Source organism: Mercenaria mercenaria, chromosome 3 (genome assembly GCF_021730395.1).
Source record: "Mercenaria mercenaria strain notata chromosome 3, MADL_Memer_1, whole genome shotgun sequence".
Classification (NCBI taxonomy): Eukaryota; Metazoa; Mollusca; class Bivalvia; order Venerida; family Veneridae; genus Mercenaria; species Mercenaria mercenaria.
In genome coordinates this window covers 13,227,065-13,244,622 of record NC_069363.1, presented here as the reverse complement: position 1 = coordinate 13,244,622, position 17,558 = coordinate 13,227,065, and the positions used below count along the sequence as shown (strand labels likewise).

The window sequence follows — 17,558 nt, the reverse complement described above, 5'->3', positions numbered from 1 at the left end:
AGTTTATCAAACGTTAACCTAGGTTCACGTTCGTAAACTATGGTTAACGCTAGTAAACCCAAGTTTATGGTCATAAACATAGCTTCACGTCCGTAAACAATGGTTCTCGGCAATCAAATTATCATACATGTCACGTCTATAAACTATGGTTCAAGATCACAGACCTAGGCTCACGTTCGTATACAAGGGTTCAAGATTCGTAAATGCAGGTTCACACCTGAAATTCATGGCTGATTTTTTAATCCTAATATATCGACCCTTAAACCATGTTTTACATTTGATAAACTACGTTTCTCGAATAAACGATGAATTTCGTTCATTATCCTATGTGGTTTGATTGGATTATGTTCTCGGAACCTGACTTTTTTGTAAGATATTAATTTTTGTGGTTTCAGATTCCCTGGTGAGAATTATGTGCCGTTTGTATCACTAATGAAGCAAACACAATTTATTTTTTCACCATCTATAGTCTGTAATATCCTTACACTATCTTCACAAGTTAACCAAGATGGTTCATCACAACAATACCCTGTGCTCGCCTTAGTTGAAATGGAGAATCCATAATATCTAAGATTTTGCAAACATCTTTTCCGCAGTTTTCATTCAGTGTTTATTGGTAGCCAGCCTTTCTGTACTTTGATTTTCTTGAGTTGTGACAATATTACAACTACATTAATTTCTGTACCTTGTGTACTCAACTCCTACAGTTTTCATCCAATTCAAATGAATGTTGGTAAACAACATGCAGTGGAGATACGCATATTATGAGGTCAGTTTCATGTCCAAACATTTTTCTGTAGTTAAGGTAGTTCTGCACGTTTGATAAACCGGAAGTGATGGCGTAACGTCATTTATCCGGAAAACGTAGAATAAAGCCTAGATTCGGCGTACGGAAATGAAAATCGTTTTATGAATTAATGACAACCTGTGAGTTAATCTATTTAAATGGCAATGTTACTTTATTTCTAAAGTCAAAATATGATGTGAAAACATATGACACGTCAAATATTTCAAAATAATGTCTTAAAATTTGTGTGAAATGTCGGGTTAACTTTAATCATGGTCAAATATCTCAAAAATAAGCACACGGACATATACATTTTATTTCACCAAATTATAGACCATGTGTTTATTTACAACTGTGAGAAGTTTCATCAAAATCTACATTGTGGAAAAAATTCTATTCGCGAAAATTTTATGAAAGCTATGATTTTCCCATAGACTCCCATTGTGAAATATTGCATGATGTCCAAAGTTTTCAAATCGGTCAAGCAAAAAATCAAGCACACGACCCTTTCATTTTTATTTGCTGAATTTTCTATGTATATTCTGAAGTTTCGAAAAATCAGAGTTTAATCAAATTCTACATTGTAGAAAAAAGTTCGATCCAAACGTGCAGAACTACCTTAATTAGCCCCCTTTTTTGGACTCCGTAATATTATTCTTATTAAGGCCTAAAAAAAATCTTTGTTTCTGGTAACATGCTAAAACAAGAGGACCATGATGGTCCTGAATCGCTCACCTATTCCCACATGACCCAGTTTTGAGTATGACGTCGTTTTTTCTATTATTTGACATAGTGACCTAGTTTTTGAGCTCATGTGACTCAGTTTTGAACTTGACCTAGATATTATCAAGATAAAAATTCTGACCAATTTTCATGAAGATCCATTGAAAAATATGGTCTCTAGAGAGGTCACAAGGTTTTTCTATTATTTGACCTACTGACCTAGTTTTCGAAGGTACATGACCCTGTTTTGAACTTTACCTACATATCATCAAGGTGAACATTCTCACTAATTTTCATGAAGATCTCATGAAAAATATGGCCTCTAGAGAGGTCACAAGGTTTTTCTATTTTTATACCTACTGGCCTAGTTTTTGACCGCACGTGACCCAGTTTCGAAACTGACCTAGATATCATCAAGGTGAACATTCAGATCAATTTTCATGAAGATCCATTGAAAAATATGGTCTCGAGAGAAGTCAAAAGATTTTAATAATTTTAGACCTACTGACCTAGTTTTTGACCGCAGTTGACCCAGTTTCGAACTTGACCTAGATATCATCAAGATGAACATTCAGACCAACTTTCATACAGATCCCATAAAAAGTATGGCCTCTAGAGAGGTCACAAGGTTTTTTTATTATTTGACCTACTGACCTAGTTTTTTAAGGCATGTGACCCAGTTTCAAATTTGACCTAGATATCATCAAGGTGAACATTCTGACCAATATTAATGGAGATCCATTCACAAGTATGGCCTCAAGAGAGGTCACAATGTTTTTCTATTTTTAGACCTACTGACCTAGTTTTTGACCGCACATGACCCTGTTTCGAACTTGACCTAGATATCATCAAGATGAACATTCAGACCAATTTTCATACAGATCCCATGAAAAATATGGCCTCTAGAGAGGTCACAAGGTTTTTCTATTATTTGACCTACTGACCTAGTTTTTGAAGGCACGTGACCCACTTTCGAACTTGACCTAGATATTATCAAGATGAACACTCAGACCAACTTTCATACAGATCCCGTAAAAATATGGCCTCTAGAGAGGTCACAAGGTTTTTCTTTTATTTGACCTACTGACCTAGTTTTTGAAGGCACGTGACCCAGTTTCGAACTTGACCTAGATATCATCAAGGTGAACATTCTGACCAATTTTCATGAAGATCTCATGAAATATATGGCCTCTAGAGAGGTCACAAGGTTTTTCTATTTTTAGACCTACTGACCTAGTTTTTGACCGCACGTGACCCAGTTTCGAAACTGACCTAGATATCATCAAGACGAACATTCAGACCAACTTTCATACAGATCCCATGAAAAATATGGCCTTTAGAGAGGTCACAAGGTTTTTCTATTATTTGACCTACTGACCTAGTTTTTGAGGGTACGTGACCCAGTTTCGAACTTGACCTAGATATCATCAAGGTGAACGTTCTGACCAATTTTCATGAAGATCTTGTGAAATATATGGCCTCTAGAGAGGTCACAATGTTTTTCTATTTTTAGACCTACTGACCTAGTTTTTGAAGGCACGTGACCCAGTTTCAAACTTGACCTAGATATCATCAAGGTGAACAATCTGGCCAATTTTCATGAAGATCTTGTGAAATATATGGCCTCTAGAGAGGTCACAAGGTTTTTTTATTTTTAGACCTACTGACCTAGTTTTTGAAGGCACGTGACCCAGTTTCGAACTTGACTTAGATATCATCAAGATGAACATTCTGACCAACTTTCATAAAGATCCTATGAAAAATGTGACCTCTAGAGTGGTCACAAGCAAAAGTTTACGGACGGACGCACGGACGGACGGACGACGGACGACGGACACCGCGCGATCACAAAAGCTCACCTTGTCACTTTGTGACAGGTGAGCTAAACAAGAGGACCACGATGGTCCTGAATCGCTCACCTCTTCCCACATGACCCAGTTTCGAGTATGACGTCATTTTTTCTATTATTTGACATAGTGACCTAGTTTTTGAGCTCATGTGACCCAGTTTTGAACTTGACCTAGATATTATCAAGATAAAATTCTGACTAATTTTCATGAAGATCCATTGAAAAATATGGTCTCTAGAGAGGTACAAGGTTTTTCTATTATTTGACCTAGATTTCGAAGGTACGTGACCCTGTTTTGAATTTTATCCAGATATCATCAAGGTGAACATTCTCACTAATTTTCATGCAGATCTCATGAAAAATATGGCCTCTAGAGAGGTCACAAGGTTTTTCTATTTTTATACCTACTGACCTAGTTTTTGATGGCACGTGACCCAGTTTCGAAACTGACATAGATATCATCAAGGTGAACATTCAGATCAATTTTCATGAAGATCCATTGAAAAATATGGCCTCTAGAGTGGTCAAAGGTTTTTCTATTTTTAGACCTACTGACCTAGTTTTTGACCGCAGTTGACCCAGTTTCAATTGTGACCTAGATATCATCGAGATGAACATTCAGACCAACTTCCATACAGATCCATGAAAAGTATGGCCTCTAGAGAGGTTACAAGTTTTTTTTTTATTGACCTACTGACCTAGTTTTTTATGGCACGTGACCCAATTTCAAATCTGACCTAGATATCATCAAGATGAACAATCTGACCAATATTTATGGAGATCCATTCACAAGTATGGCCTCTAGGGAGGTCACAAGGTTTTTCTATTTTTAGACCTACTGACCTAGTTTTTGACCGCACATGACCCTGTTTCGAATTTGTCCTAGATATCATCAAGATGAACATTCAGACCAATTTTCATACAGATTCCATGAAAAATATGGCCTTTAGAGAGGTCACAAGGTTTTTCTATTATTTGACCTACTGACCTAGTTTTTGACGGCAATGACCCACTTTCGAACTTGACCTAAATATCATCAAGATGAACATTCAGACCACTTTTCATACAGATCCATGAAAAATATGGCCTCTAGAGAGGTCACAAGCTTTTTATATTATTTGACCTACTGACTAGTTTTGAAGGCACGTGACCCACTTTCAAACTTGACTAGATATCATCAAGGTGAACATTCTGAACAATTTTCATACAGTCCATGAAAAATATGGCCTCTAGAGAGGTCACAAGGTTTTTATATTATTTGACCTACTGACTAGTTTTTGAAGGCACGTGACCCACTTTCGAACTTGACCTAGATATCATCAAGGTGAACATTCAGACCAACTTTCATGAAGATCTCATGAAATATATGGCCTCTAGAGAGGTCATAAGGTTTTTCTATTTTTAGACCTACTGATGTAGTTTTTGACCGCACGTGACCAGTTTCGAACATGACCCAGATATCATCAAGATGAACATTCAGACCAACTTTCATACAGATCCCATGAAAAATATGACCTTTAGAGAGGTCACAAGGTTTTTTATTATTTGACCTACTGACCTAGTTTTTGATGGCACGTGACCAGTTTCGAACTTGACCTAGAATCATCAAGGTGAACGTTCAGACCACTTTTCATACAGATCCCATGAAAAATATGGCCTCTAGAGAGGTCACAAGCTTTTTATATTATTTGACCTACTGACCTAGTTTTTGAAGGCACGTGACCCACTTTCAAACTTGACCTAGATATCATCAAGGTGAACATTCTGAACAATTTTCATACAGATCCATGAAAAATATGGCCTCTAGAGAGGTCACAAGGTTTTATATTATTTGACTACTGACCTAGTTTTGAAGGCACGTGACCACTTTCGAACTTGACCTAGATATCATCAAGGTGAACATTCAGACCAACTTTCATGAAGATCTCATGAAATATATGGCCTCTAGAGAGGTCATAAGGTTTTTCTATTTTTAGACCTACTGATGTAGTTTTTGACCGCACGTGACCCAGTTTCGAACATGACCTAGATATCATCAAGATGAACATTCAGACCAACTTTCATACAGATCCCATGAAAAATATGACCTTTAGAGAGGTCACAAGGTTTTTCTATTATTTGACCTACTGACCTAGTTTTTGATGGCACGTGACCCAGTTTCAAACTTGACCTAGAAATCATCAAGGTGAACGTTCTGACTAATTTTCATGAAGATCTTGTGAAATATATGGCCTCTAGAGAGGTCACAAGGTTTTTCTATTTTTAGACCTTCTGACCTAGTTTTTGACGGCACGTGACCCAGTTTCGAACTTGACCTAGATATCATCAAGGTGAACATTCTGACCAATTTTCATGAAGATCTTGTGAAATATATGGCCTCTAGAGAGGTCACAAGGTTTTTCTATTTTTAGACCTACTGACCTAGTTTTTGATGGCACGTGACCCAGTTCCGAACTTGACCTAGATATCATCAAGATGAACATTCTGACCAACTTTCATAAAGATACCATGAAAAATGTGACCTCTAGAGTGGTCACAAGCAAAAGTTTACGGACGAACGCACGCACGCACGGACGACGGACGACGGACACCGCGCGATCACAAAAGCTCACCTTGTCACTTTGTGACAGGTGAGCTAAAAATAGGGTAGGTAGGTCGGAAATTTTTGTTTTTTGGAATTTGTTTTTTATTACCGTAAGTGAGACTTTTCAGAAATTATTTTAATGTCAAAAAATGAATACAAATAAGAGGGTTTATGCCTTTAGAGCATCAGTAAGTTGATTTCTAACATCACTGACCATGTTTAAAGCATAAAAAGTGCAGTTTTGCAACTTTTTGTTTTTAAAAAGTTGAAAAAAATATTCTCCAAGGCCATAAAAACATTGAGGGTCGGGCCAAAAATTAAGGGTAGGTCATGATACCGAAAACAAACAATTTTTTTTACGCCTAAAGAATTTTCAGCGGGCAAGAGTCATACAATGTTGACACCATTCTTGTTTATCTAAATTTCAAGCTCAAAATTCATTTTCATTGTCAAATCACAATTTATTTTAGTGTCATAATTTTAATATTAAAATGACAGTTCATAAATAATGGGTTGAAGTAGTGATTTCCACTGTAATCTATTATATCACCTCAAAATTTGTTAGTTTTTAATTTGAATTGATATCTGCCATATTCCTTTGACTTCTGAGAAAAGTGTTGTAACAAGAGTATCCTGAAGGCCCTGTATCACTCACCTGACCTAGTTCTTACGCCACATAACCTAGTATCTTATTTGGCCTAGATTTCATAGAGACAAACATTCTGACCATGTCTTGAGTAAATAAGTAAATTATTAAACCCATACCATGCTAAATTTCTATAATGAACTGGTCCATCTTCCAATTTGGGCAGTACCATTTATCATTTGAAGGGGCTTCTACTAAAAATTTACTGACTGAATAGCGAACAGTGCAGACCATGATCAGACTGCACGGATGTACCCCACTTTTGAATTTGGACTAGATTCAATACAGACAAATATTCTGACAAAGATTTATAATGATCAAGTTGAAACAGTGACCTCTACAGTCTTAACAAAGTGTTTCTATCATTCAACCTAATGGCCTAGTTTTTTTCTCAAGTGGCCCAGTTACAAATTTATCTTAATAGATTTTAAACTGATAAACACTCCAACCAAGTCTCAGGGAGATCATGTAGAAAATGTGGCCTTTTGAGTGTTAACGATGTCTCTATAATTTGACCTTGTGTTTCACCTACATAATCGAGTTTTGAACTTGACCTAGATTTCATAGAGACAATCTGATAAAGTTTATTGAAGATCAAGTAGAAAATGTAGCCTCTAGAGTGTTAAGCTTTTTTCTATGATTTGACCTTGTGTCCTAATTTTTGACAAAGTAATCCAATTTTTAACTTGAACTTCTTAGAGAAAAACATTCTGACAAAGATTTATGATGATAAAGTAGAAAATGTGATATCTATTGTGTTAACAAGGTTTTCTATTATGTCTCCCCCTCACTTTGAGGGAAACCTGTCTGTCCGTCCATCTGTCACACTTCATTTCCTATCAATAACTAGAGAACCAGTTACCCAAAAAACTTCAAACTTCATAGATTGACAGGGCTTATGGAGTGAATGAGTCCTATCGATTTTGGGGTCACTCAATCAAATGTCAAGGTCACATGCGTCTGAACATGGAAAACCATTTCTGATCCATACCTTGAGAACCACTTGAACCAAAATGTTGAAACTTCATAGGATGACTGTACTTGCAGAGTAGATGAGCCCTACTGACTTTCGGGTCAGAGGTCAAGATCACAGGTTCAGAACATGGATAACCTATTCCGATAGATAACTTGAGAACTATTTGACGAAGAAAATTGCCCTAAAATCTTTTATATTAGGTAGTACTTCAGGTCTGATAAACCTGAAGTAACAAACAAATTCAGTGAAATGGTAGAACATGACAAAGGTTCCACCTATAAATAATCAAAGGGCTATAACTCTGCATTTATTAAAAAGATTGATAAAAACTTCACTATTCTGTTGTATAATTTCATTTTAAGTAATGAAATTCTATTAACTGGTTGCACATGTACCAACATCCTAAAGCGATCTATATTTGCATTACCGTAGATACCCATGTATAATGCGCAGTTTTTTGACCCCCGGGACCACCCCCGAATCGTGGGTGCGCATAATATACAGGTATAGACAATTTTCCTACTTCAAACAAGTTTGTTACCGATGTTCGCCATTTTGGTAAAGGGAAACTACTCCCCGCGCTTACTGTCTCCGCTAAAATCTAAGATTGCCGTTACATTCCGTAAAAGATCGAATTGTTTATTTTTCTTTGAAACAAAATTAATTTCATATAAATTTAAAAGTATTTTGACGAAAGAAATGTTTATAAATCACAAAAATTATGATACTAATTAAAGATCGAGAATTATCTTTAACCGAGATCAAACTGTGAACAACATAATTGACACGAGGTGACACGATAATTGCCGGTAATTACTGGCTTTATGATCGTGACAAAAAGACTATCACACCTTTTGTTATCAGTTTGAATTGAGGTGCTCATGTCATTTTGAAAGATACCATTCCGAAATATTGAATCAGCTGCTATTTATTTATTCAAAATAGTGAATTAAAAAAGGTAAAACAACAAATATAACAATAATTTACTGGTTTTATTTTCGAGAAAACAAAAATCAATAGTACCGTGAGACTGATGCTGCTCTCCGCCGCGGAGATAAAATTTATTACCGGTGTCGATGTAAACTCTACTTTCGTTTTCCATCCACCTCAAAAATTGACCAAATTTTTTTTTTTTTTTTTTTTTCCCCCCCCAGGATTTTGGACTAAGATCGGGGCTGCGCATTATACACGGGTGCGCATTATACATGGGTATCTACGGTAAGTTTCATGAAGATCCATCTATGAGTTTGTTATTAATGAATTTCAAAACAATTAAAGGACAAAAACTCTTCAGTTATGTTACTGTAGATTTGATGAAAGATTTGCATGTACCCTATAGTGATCTATATCTATCAAATTTCATAAAGATCCATCAAGGGATTACTTCGTTTTTTAAACATTGTAAAAAAATTAAAGGGCAATAACTCTGTAACTACTGTAGTGATCCTGATGAAATTTGCGTGTGCACTTATAGTGATCTAAGTTTGTGTAAAGTTTCATGAAGATCTATCAATAAAGCTTAAGTGATTCCAAATAATGTCTTCAAATCAACTTCAAATGTGCAGATCGCTTTAATCATGGGCAAATATCTCTAAATGCAAATTGAGACATACATTTTATTTCACCGTATTAAAGACCATATGTTTACCTACTGCTGTGAGAAGTTTCATAAAGTATACATTACAGAAAAAATTCTTTAAAAAATGTCATCAAAAATTATACATTTCCCATAGACTTCCAAATATGAAAATTTGTTTCAAGCCCATATTTTTCGAATCAGTGTAGCAAAAAATCAAGCCTATGTTCCCTACTTTTTTATTTTCCTTTCCTTTTAAGTTTATTCTGAAGTTTAATCAAATTCCATATTGTAGGAAACTTTCTTATATGAATGTGTTCTTAATACTCTTGAAAAACTTATGTCTCCCACCACTTAACATGCAGAAATTGCAAGTGCCACAAGTTAAGGGCCATATAACTCCAGCGAAAATCATTGAACCATACCATTCAAATGACTTTCACAACTAGGCTTGGCAGTGGTCTCCAGTGAAGTTTGGTGGAATTCTAACCAGTGGTACAGGAGAAGTGGCACAGAGCAACTGAGAATTTGACAAATCAAGGGTGACGACTTTGCTAAAAATCATTTAATCAGAACATGACGATAATATGCACAAATACACTTCACACTAATCACTCTTGCAGTATGGTGAAATTCAGCCAAAAATTGTATACAGCAAGTAGTGTAAACACCGTAAAATACGACAAATCAAGGGCCATAACTCTGCTGTAAATCACTGAACTAGAACATGCTGATGATATGATTCAAATTTCTATTTCAGAGAAAATTTCTTCTATAATATACTAAAAAAAACTATAACAAATACTGCATATTTTTTTTTCATATCATATTTTTTCTTTTTTTACTAATTGATTTAATCAAATTTGATTACTTTTTGATATGAAGTTATTACAAAAATAATTTTAACATATATAATCAAAGGGTAAAAGGGTCAGACAACATTAAGAGACTCCTTCCCTTTAGCAGTAGGTAGAAAAACGAACACAAAAGTAACATTATATAATATCGAGCAATAATAAACTACAAATGATACATGTCGGAAAAAAAATGCAATGTGATGCCATGGGGCTCTCTGCCTGTCTGTTTTTACTATATAAATGACTGTATAAGCTCCCAGATGAAATGATGACCATGGTTGATCATGGTCATCATGGTTTTTGATGGTTGACCATGTTCTAAAATCACATCAGGAGCATGGTCGGCCGTGGTCCACCATGGTGATATAAGATTGGCCATGGTCGACCATGGTCAGAAAAGATGATCATCAGTTTGACCATGCATGGTTTACCTTGGTCAACCATGGTTGACCATTGACTACCATGGTCATGTTAGTAATTTTCACACTTATCAAGTTTTACAACGCACCAAAGACGCCTGACTGCATTTTGGCTCCAAAAGTTTTCCTAGTTATAAAATAGTTTTCCTGCATTTATAGACAGATTCAAAGGTAAACTTTCATAGTCTGACTATTATCTGTTGTCATCTTAGTAATTTTAAGACAAATAAATGACTGACTTACAAAAATAGATATAGACTGCAATTGTCATGTATTTTAACGACCCTTTCAAATGATATTTATACATTTAATTAATTACTTATCTGTGAAATATTTTGATATATTTTTAATAAACCTTCAACATGAATGTTTATAATTTGTAAAATGCAAAGCAATGTTTCAAATATACTGATTTTAAAATATATCAAAATAGTGTATTTAGATTTCTTGTTACTAAGTATTTTTGGGATAGTTAATAATCATCATGGTCAACCATGGTCGTGGTCAACCATGATCGTGGACCTTGGTTGACCACGACTGAATGTGGTCCCCAACCATGGTCCCCAACCACGGTTGTCTACCACTATCACAAAACATGGTATCAGACCATGGTCAAATTCCATGTTTTTAGGCTGGCGAATTTGTTTGCCAGACTATTATTACCACAAATCGGAAGTCACAAAGATCAACAGAGTGCTGAGACTGACAACATAAATCATTTCATGTGCAATTCAAATAGTTGCGTCATGTATATCAGCTTTACAACAGATTTGTTTAATTTTAGATTGTTACACTCATATGTTCAATAAAAACTTTTTTCAACCATTTTGTTTGATTCTGTAAATGATTAGATAATATTAGAAAATATTACATAATGAAGGTAAATTAATTCGCCCTCTATGAATGAAATGTCCGAATGAATGGAACATTTTCGTCTTTGGTAATGTAAAACTCAATGACATAATACACACACTGTGTAATATGCAGTCTAATAGTATGCTAAAGTATAAACAACCCCCAAATAAACCCTAGACCTGCTTTCTTGTTCAAAATTTGATGCACTGTATAATGCTATTCTTCAGATCTGATCAATAGCTTAATTATTAATGTTGACATCATTTGATGTCTGTTTCAGAAAAAAGTCAAGCTTTCTGCACTTCCTCAAAGCACATTTATTTAATTTACTGTTTTCGCTCTCCATGCAATTGTGCATAAACTGGTCATGCTTTCTGAACTTCCTTGAGCGTATTATTAACTTTGACATCCATACAATTGCGCATATGTTGCTTTGCCACTATGATCACACCCTGTCTGTATTAATGCAATTTTGACAGTTACATGAATGAAAAATCATTGATTTCACTAAAAACGATGTTTCAAATGATGCTGATTCTATGACACTGTCATAAGTACTCAAACATTTTTAGAGCTGTCACAGGAGACAGTGCACTCAACTATTTCGATAATGGACAATAGCTGTGTCAAATGTATTTAGTAACAAGAGGGCCATGATGGCCCTATATCGCTCACCTGTTATCATTTCACTTGAGGACAAGAAGGTCCTCAGAAAAAATATCTAAGTCCAAAGGACAGGAACAACAAAGGGCAGAAATTTAACCAAAAAGAAAAAAAAATCTTACAAGGTATAGATATGTTAAAATACACCTAAAAATTGGAGGTACCATCCATGTTGTACCACAGAAAACTGGTCTCGTGTTTTCCCTATGGCCAATAATAAAAAAAGTTACTAAAAATAAGCTATTTATAGTAACGTAAAAGGGAAGTAATTAAAAAAAATAAATATTGTAAGTGGACAAAAGAAGGATCTGCCAAATAAATCTGTTGACATAAATGAAATTTCAGATCAGTATCTTCATTAGTTATGGAGATATAACAATTTTAATTTGAAATAATGGGAGGTAATTTGACATAAAATCAGTCCATAGTTATCTACCCTGATTGTCTCAGTCCAACTAATAACAATAATGAAATTTCAAATAAGTCCTGTAAGTACTTACTGATATAAATCCATTTTGATTACAATCAAGGGAGGTAATCAGATATAAAATAACTCTGGAACCTATGATTGGATCTGATTTGTCATGGAATCCAAGATTTCTTGTTGTTGAAGGTATTTTAAAAGTTTGTATCAAATAAAACCATAAATGAAATCTCTATATGGCTGCAAAAGCCAAAATAGCCAATTTTGGACCTTCAAGGGGCCATAACTCTGGAACCCATGATGGAATCTGGCCAGTTGAAGAAAGGAAGCAAGATCTTGTGGTGATACAAGTTGTGTGCAAGTTTGGTTAAAATCAAATCATAAATGAAGCTGCTATTATGCAGACAAGGTCAAAATAGCTAATTTTGGCCCTTTCAGAGGACATAACTCTGGAACCCATTAAGGGATCTGTCCGGTTCAAGAAATGAACCGAGATCTTATGGTGACACAAGTTTTTTGCAAGTTTGATTAAATTCAAATCATAAATGAAGCTGCTATTGTGCAGACAAGGTCAAAATAGCTAATTCTGGCCCTTTCAGGGGCCATCACTCTGGAACCCATAATGGAATCTCGCCAGTTCAAGAAAGGAACCAAGCTCTTATGGTGATACAAGTTGTGTGCAAGTTTGGTTAAAATAAAATCATAAATGAAGCTGCTATTGTGCAGACAAGGTCAAAATAGCCAATTTTGGCCCTTTCAGGGGCCATAACTCTGGAACCCATAATGGAATCTGGCCAGTTCAAGAAAGGAACTAAGATCTTATGGTGATACAAGTTTTGTGCCAGTTTGGTAAAAATCAACTCATAAATAAAGCTGCTATTGTGCAGACAAGGTCAAAATAGCTAATTTTGGCCCTTTCAGGGGCCAAAACTCTGGAACCCATAATGGGATCTGGCCAGTTCAAGAAAGGAACTGTGATCTTATGGTGATACAAGTTGTGTGCAAGTTTGGTTAAAATAAAATCATAAATGAAACAACTATCGTGCAGACAAGAAATTGTTGACGGACGGACGCACGCACGGACACACGACGGACGAAGGGTGATCACAAAAGCTCACCTTGTCACTAGATTTCAAGGTGATGCAAAAGTAATGCACCATAACATTATGTGATATCATACTATTGACTAATAATGTGGCAGTGTGGGGAAACATGTGACCTGAAATGATGCACAACACAAATAAAATGGCAGCAACAGAGCCAAATTTCAGGCTAAGCAGCACAAAAATCTCTTTCCAACAGTATATCACCCTAAATTGTAGCTTTGCTAGTTTCCTAGATTACCTCTAGGTTTTGAGAGAGTAGAGACTTTTCCGAAATAAAATCGTACATTTCTTTACACATATTGTCAACAATTTATCAAAAATTAAGATTTCAAGGTGATATTGATCAAGTTGTTGCTAATGTATGTTTATTTTATGCATAAATGCACACTGTTTGTCAATATTTTGATACTACGTCACAAAATAAAAGAAATATTATTTAAATGAGAAATGATGCATTACACGTAAATATTTTCTGATGAAAGATGATGATGCTGAACATGAACACAAACTTTTTATTAGTTTTATACAACATTTTAACTACAATTATTATTTCGAAAAAGTTACTGTGCTATATGTCTAATAAAAAACAGTTGCATATAAATGTCACTTACTTCGCATTTTCGGTCAAATCTGGCTCCGTGGCGGCCATTTTATCAGTGTTGTGCATCATTTTAGGTCATGTGTTCCCCCACACTGATGTGGAGCAACTATCTGAAGTTCAAATCAAATAAGTGAGACAGAGTGACAGAGCCTATGTGCATCACAACTTGAATCTGAAATTCGAATAAAAAGGGGACATAACTCATAGCATTTTGGTGCCAGCAACTATTTGTGCCAGAATTACGAACCTTATGTCATATGATGAGGACAACAATGTGGAAGAACTACTTTAAGTTTGAAACAAATTCACTAAGTAATAACACAGTACACCAACATTAACCTGAAATTCTAAGTAAAAAGGGGGAATAATTCATGAAATATTGGTGCCAGAGTTATAGCCCTTGAGTCATATGATGAGGGTGATGATATCAAACAACTGTTTTAAGTTTGAATCAAATCCCTTCTGTAATAACAGAGATATAGTGAAAATGTATCAAAATTAACCTAAAATTCTAAGTCAAAAGGGGGCATAATTCATGACCTTGTGTCATATGATGTGGGTGATGTTGTGGAACAATAATTTAAGTTTAAATCAAATCCATTTAGTAATAAATGAGACGGAGTGAAAGTGACCAAAACTTCAACCTGAAATTCTAAGTAAAATGACGGGGACAATTCATAATATATTGGTGTTAGAGTTAGAGGCCTTGTGTCAGATGATCTGGGTGATGATGAGGATTAACTATTTTAAGTTTGAAGCAAATCTATCAAGTAATTACAGATATAAAGAGAAAGTGCATTAAAACTTTAAACAAGGTGTGGACGAGGAAAGACGCCGACGCTGATGCCAGATTGAGTAGGATAGCTCTCCATATACTTCGTATAGTTGAGCTAAAAATGCTAACAGTCCTTGCTTGTTTGTTGAGGCGTAATTTTTTAATTGGAGCCACACAATTTTTACAATTATCTACTGAACCATCCACAGTGACATTATGCTGTCTAACATAATTACAGCTGGCCATTACACGATCAGCTTTAACATGTGTGGAGCAGTTCTGGTAAATGATAAGAAAGGGCACAACAGATCATGTGTAAATCTAAAGATATTTTGATATATTTACTGGTATATTACATTTTTCAAATTCTTTTTAAAATATCTTTGTGTCACATTTAAACAAATAAAAGAAATCTATTCAGGATCTAGTTTGTCATCACAAATGCACTTTTTCAGAATTTTTATGTTTTGTATACTTTTACTGACATCATTTCTTTTCAAAAATTCACATCATTTGAAAAATGTTTCTGATACCATTTTAGTAAGATAGAATCTACCAGTTGTTTAGGACTGTGTATACTAACAAAGAGATTGGAGAATGTGACATATTAATATTAACTTATATACAAGAGGACCATGATGGTCCTGAATCGCTCACCTCTTCCCACATGACCCAGTTTTGAGTATGACGTCGTTTTTTCTATTATTTGACATAGTGACCTAGTTTTTGAGCTCATGTGACCCAGTTTTGAACCTGACCTAGATATTATCAAGATAAAAATTCTGACCAATTTTCAGGAAGATCCATTGAAAAATATGGTCTCTAGAGAGGTCACAAGGTTTTTCTACTATTTGACCTATTGACCTAGTTTTCAAAGGTACGTGACCCTGTTTTGAACTTTACCTAGATATCAAGGTGAACATTATCACTAATTTTCATGAAGATCTCATGAAAAATATGGCCTCTAGAGAGGTCACAAGGTTTTTCTATTTTTATACCTACTGGCCTAGTTTTTGACCGCACGTGACCCAGTTTCGAAACTGACCTAGATATCATCAAGGTGAACATTCAGATCAATTTTCATGAAGATCCATTGAAAAATATGGCCTCTAGAGAGGTCAAAGATTTTTCTAATTTTAGACCTACTGACCTACTTTTGACCGCAGTTGACCCAGTTTCAAACCTGACCTAGATATCATCAAGATGACCATTCAGACCAACTTTCATACAGATCCCATGAAAGGTATGGCCTCTAGAGAGGTCACAAGGTTTTTTTATTATTTGACCTACTGCCCTAGTTTTTTATGGCACGTGACCCAGTTTCAACCTTCACCTAGATATCATCAAGGTGAACATTCTGACCAATTTTCATGAAGATCCATTCAAGGGTATGGCCTCTAGAGAGGTCACAAGGTTTTTCTATTTCAAGACCTACTGACCTAGTTTTTGATCGCAGTTGACCCAGTTTCAAACTTGACCTATATATCATCAAGATAAACATTCAGACCAACTTTCATACAGATCCCATGAAAAATATGGCCTCTAGAGAGGTCACGTTTTTTCATTATTTGACCTACTGACCTACTTTTTGATGGCACGTGACCCACTTTCGAACTTGACTTAGATATCATCAAGATGAACATTCTGACCAATTTTTATGGAGATCCATTCACAAGTATGGCCTCTAGAGAGGTCACAAGGTTTTTCTATTTTTAGACCTACTGACCTAGTTTTTGACCGCACATGACCCTGTTTCGAACTTGACCTAGATATCATCAAGATGAACATTCAGACCAACTTTCATATAGATCCCATGAAAAATATGGCCTTTAGAGAGGTCACAAGGTTTTTCTATTATTTGACCTACTGACCTAGTTTTTGACGGCACGTGACCCACTTTCGAACTTGACCTAGATGTCATCAAGATGAACATTCAGACCAACTTTCATACAGATCCCATGAAAAATATGGCCTTTAGAGAGGTCACAAGGTTTTTCTATTATTTGACCTACTGACCTAGTTTTTGATGGCACGTGACCCACTTTCAAACTTGACCTAGATAACATCAAGGTGAACATTCTGACCAATTTTCATGAAGATCTCATGATATATATGGCCTCTAGAGAGGTCACAAGGTTTTTCTATTTTTAGACCTACTGACCTAGTTTTTGACCGCACGTGACCCAGTTTCGAACTTGACCTAGATATCATCAAGATGAACATTCTGACCAACTTTCATACAGATCCCATGAAAAATATGGCTTTTAGAGAGGTCACAAGGTTTTTCTATTATTTGACCTACTGCCCTAGTTTTTGACGGCACGTGACCCACTTTTGAACTTGACCTAGATATCATCAAGATGAACATTCAGACCAACTTTCATACAGATCCCATGAAAAATATGGCCTCTAGAGAGGTCACAAGGTTTTTCTATTATTTGACCTACTGACCTAGTTTTTGACGGCACGTGACCCACTTTCGAACTTGACCTAGATATCATCAAGGTGAACATTCTGACCAATTTTCATGAAGATCTCATGAAATATATGGCCTCTAGAGAGGTCACAAGGTTTTTCTATTTTTAGACCTACTGACCTAGTTTTTGACCGCACGTGACCCAGTTTCGAACATGACCTAGATATCATCAAGATGAACATTCAGACCAACTTTCATACAGATCCCATGAAAAATATGGCCTTTAGAGAGGTCACAAGGT

At 35.5% G+C, this 17,558-nt stretch overlaps 1 long non-coding RNA gene across 1 annotated transcript in view; it reads left to right on the top strand.

Moving 5' to 3' along the window:
• Window positions 1-8,385: 8,385 nt before the first annotated feature.
• The window catches only part of LOC128555504 (uncharacterized), a 180,649-nt gene continuing 171,476 nt past the window's right edge, over window positions 8,386-17,558 (top strand). Inside the window, exon 1 of the long non-coding RNA XR_008370115.1 lies at window positions 8,386-8,523. This is a non-coding gene — a long non-coding RNA (uncharacterized LOC128555504). The remainder of the gene's footprint in view (window positions 8,524-17,558) is intronic.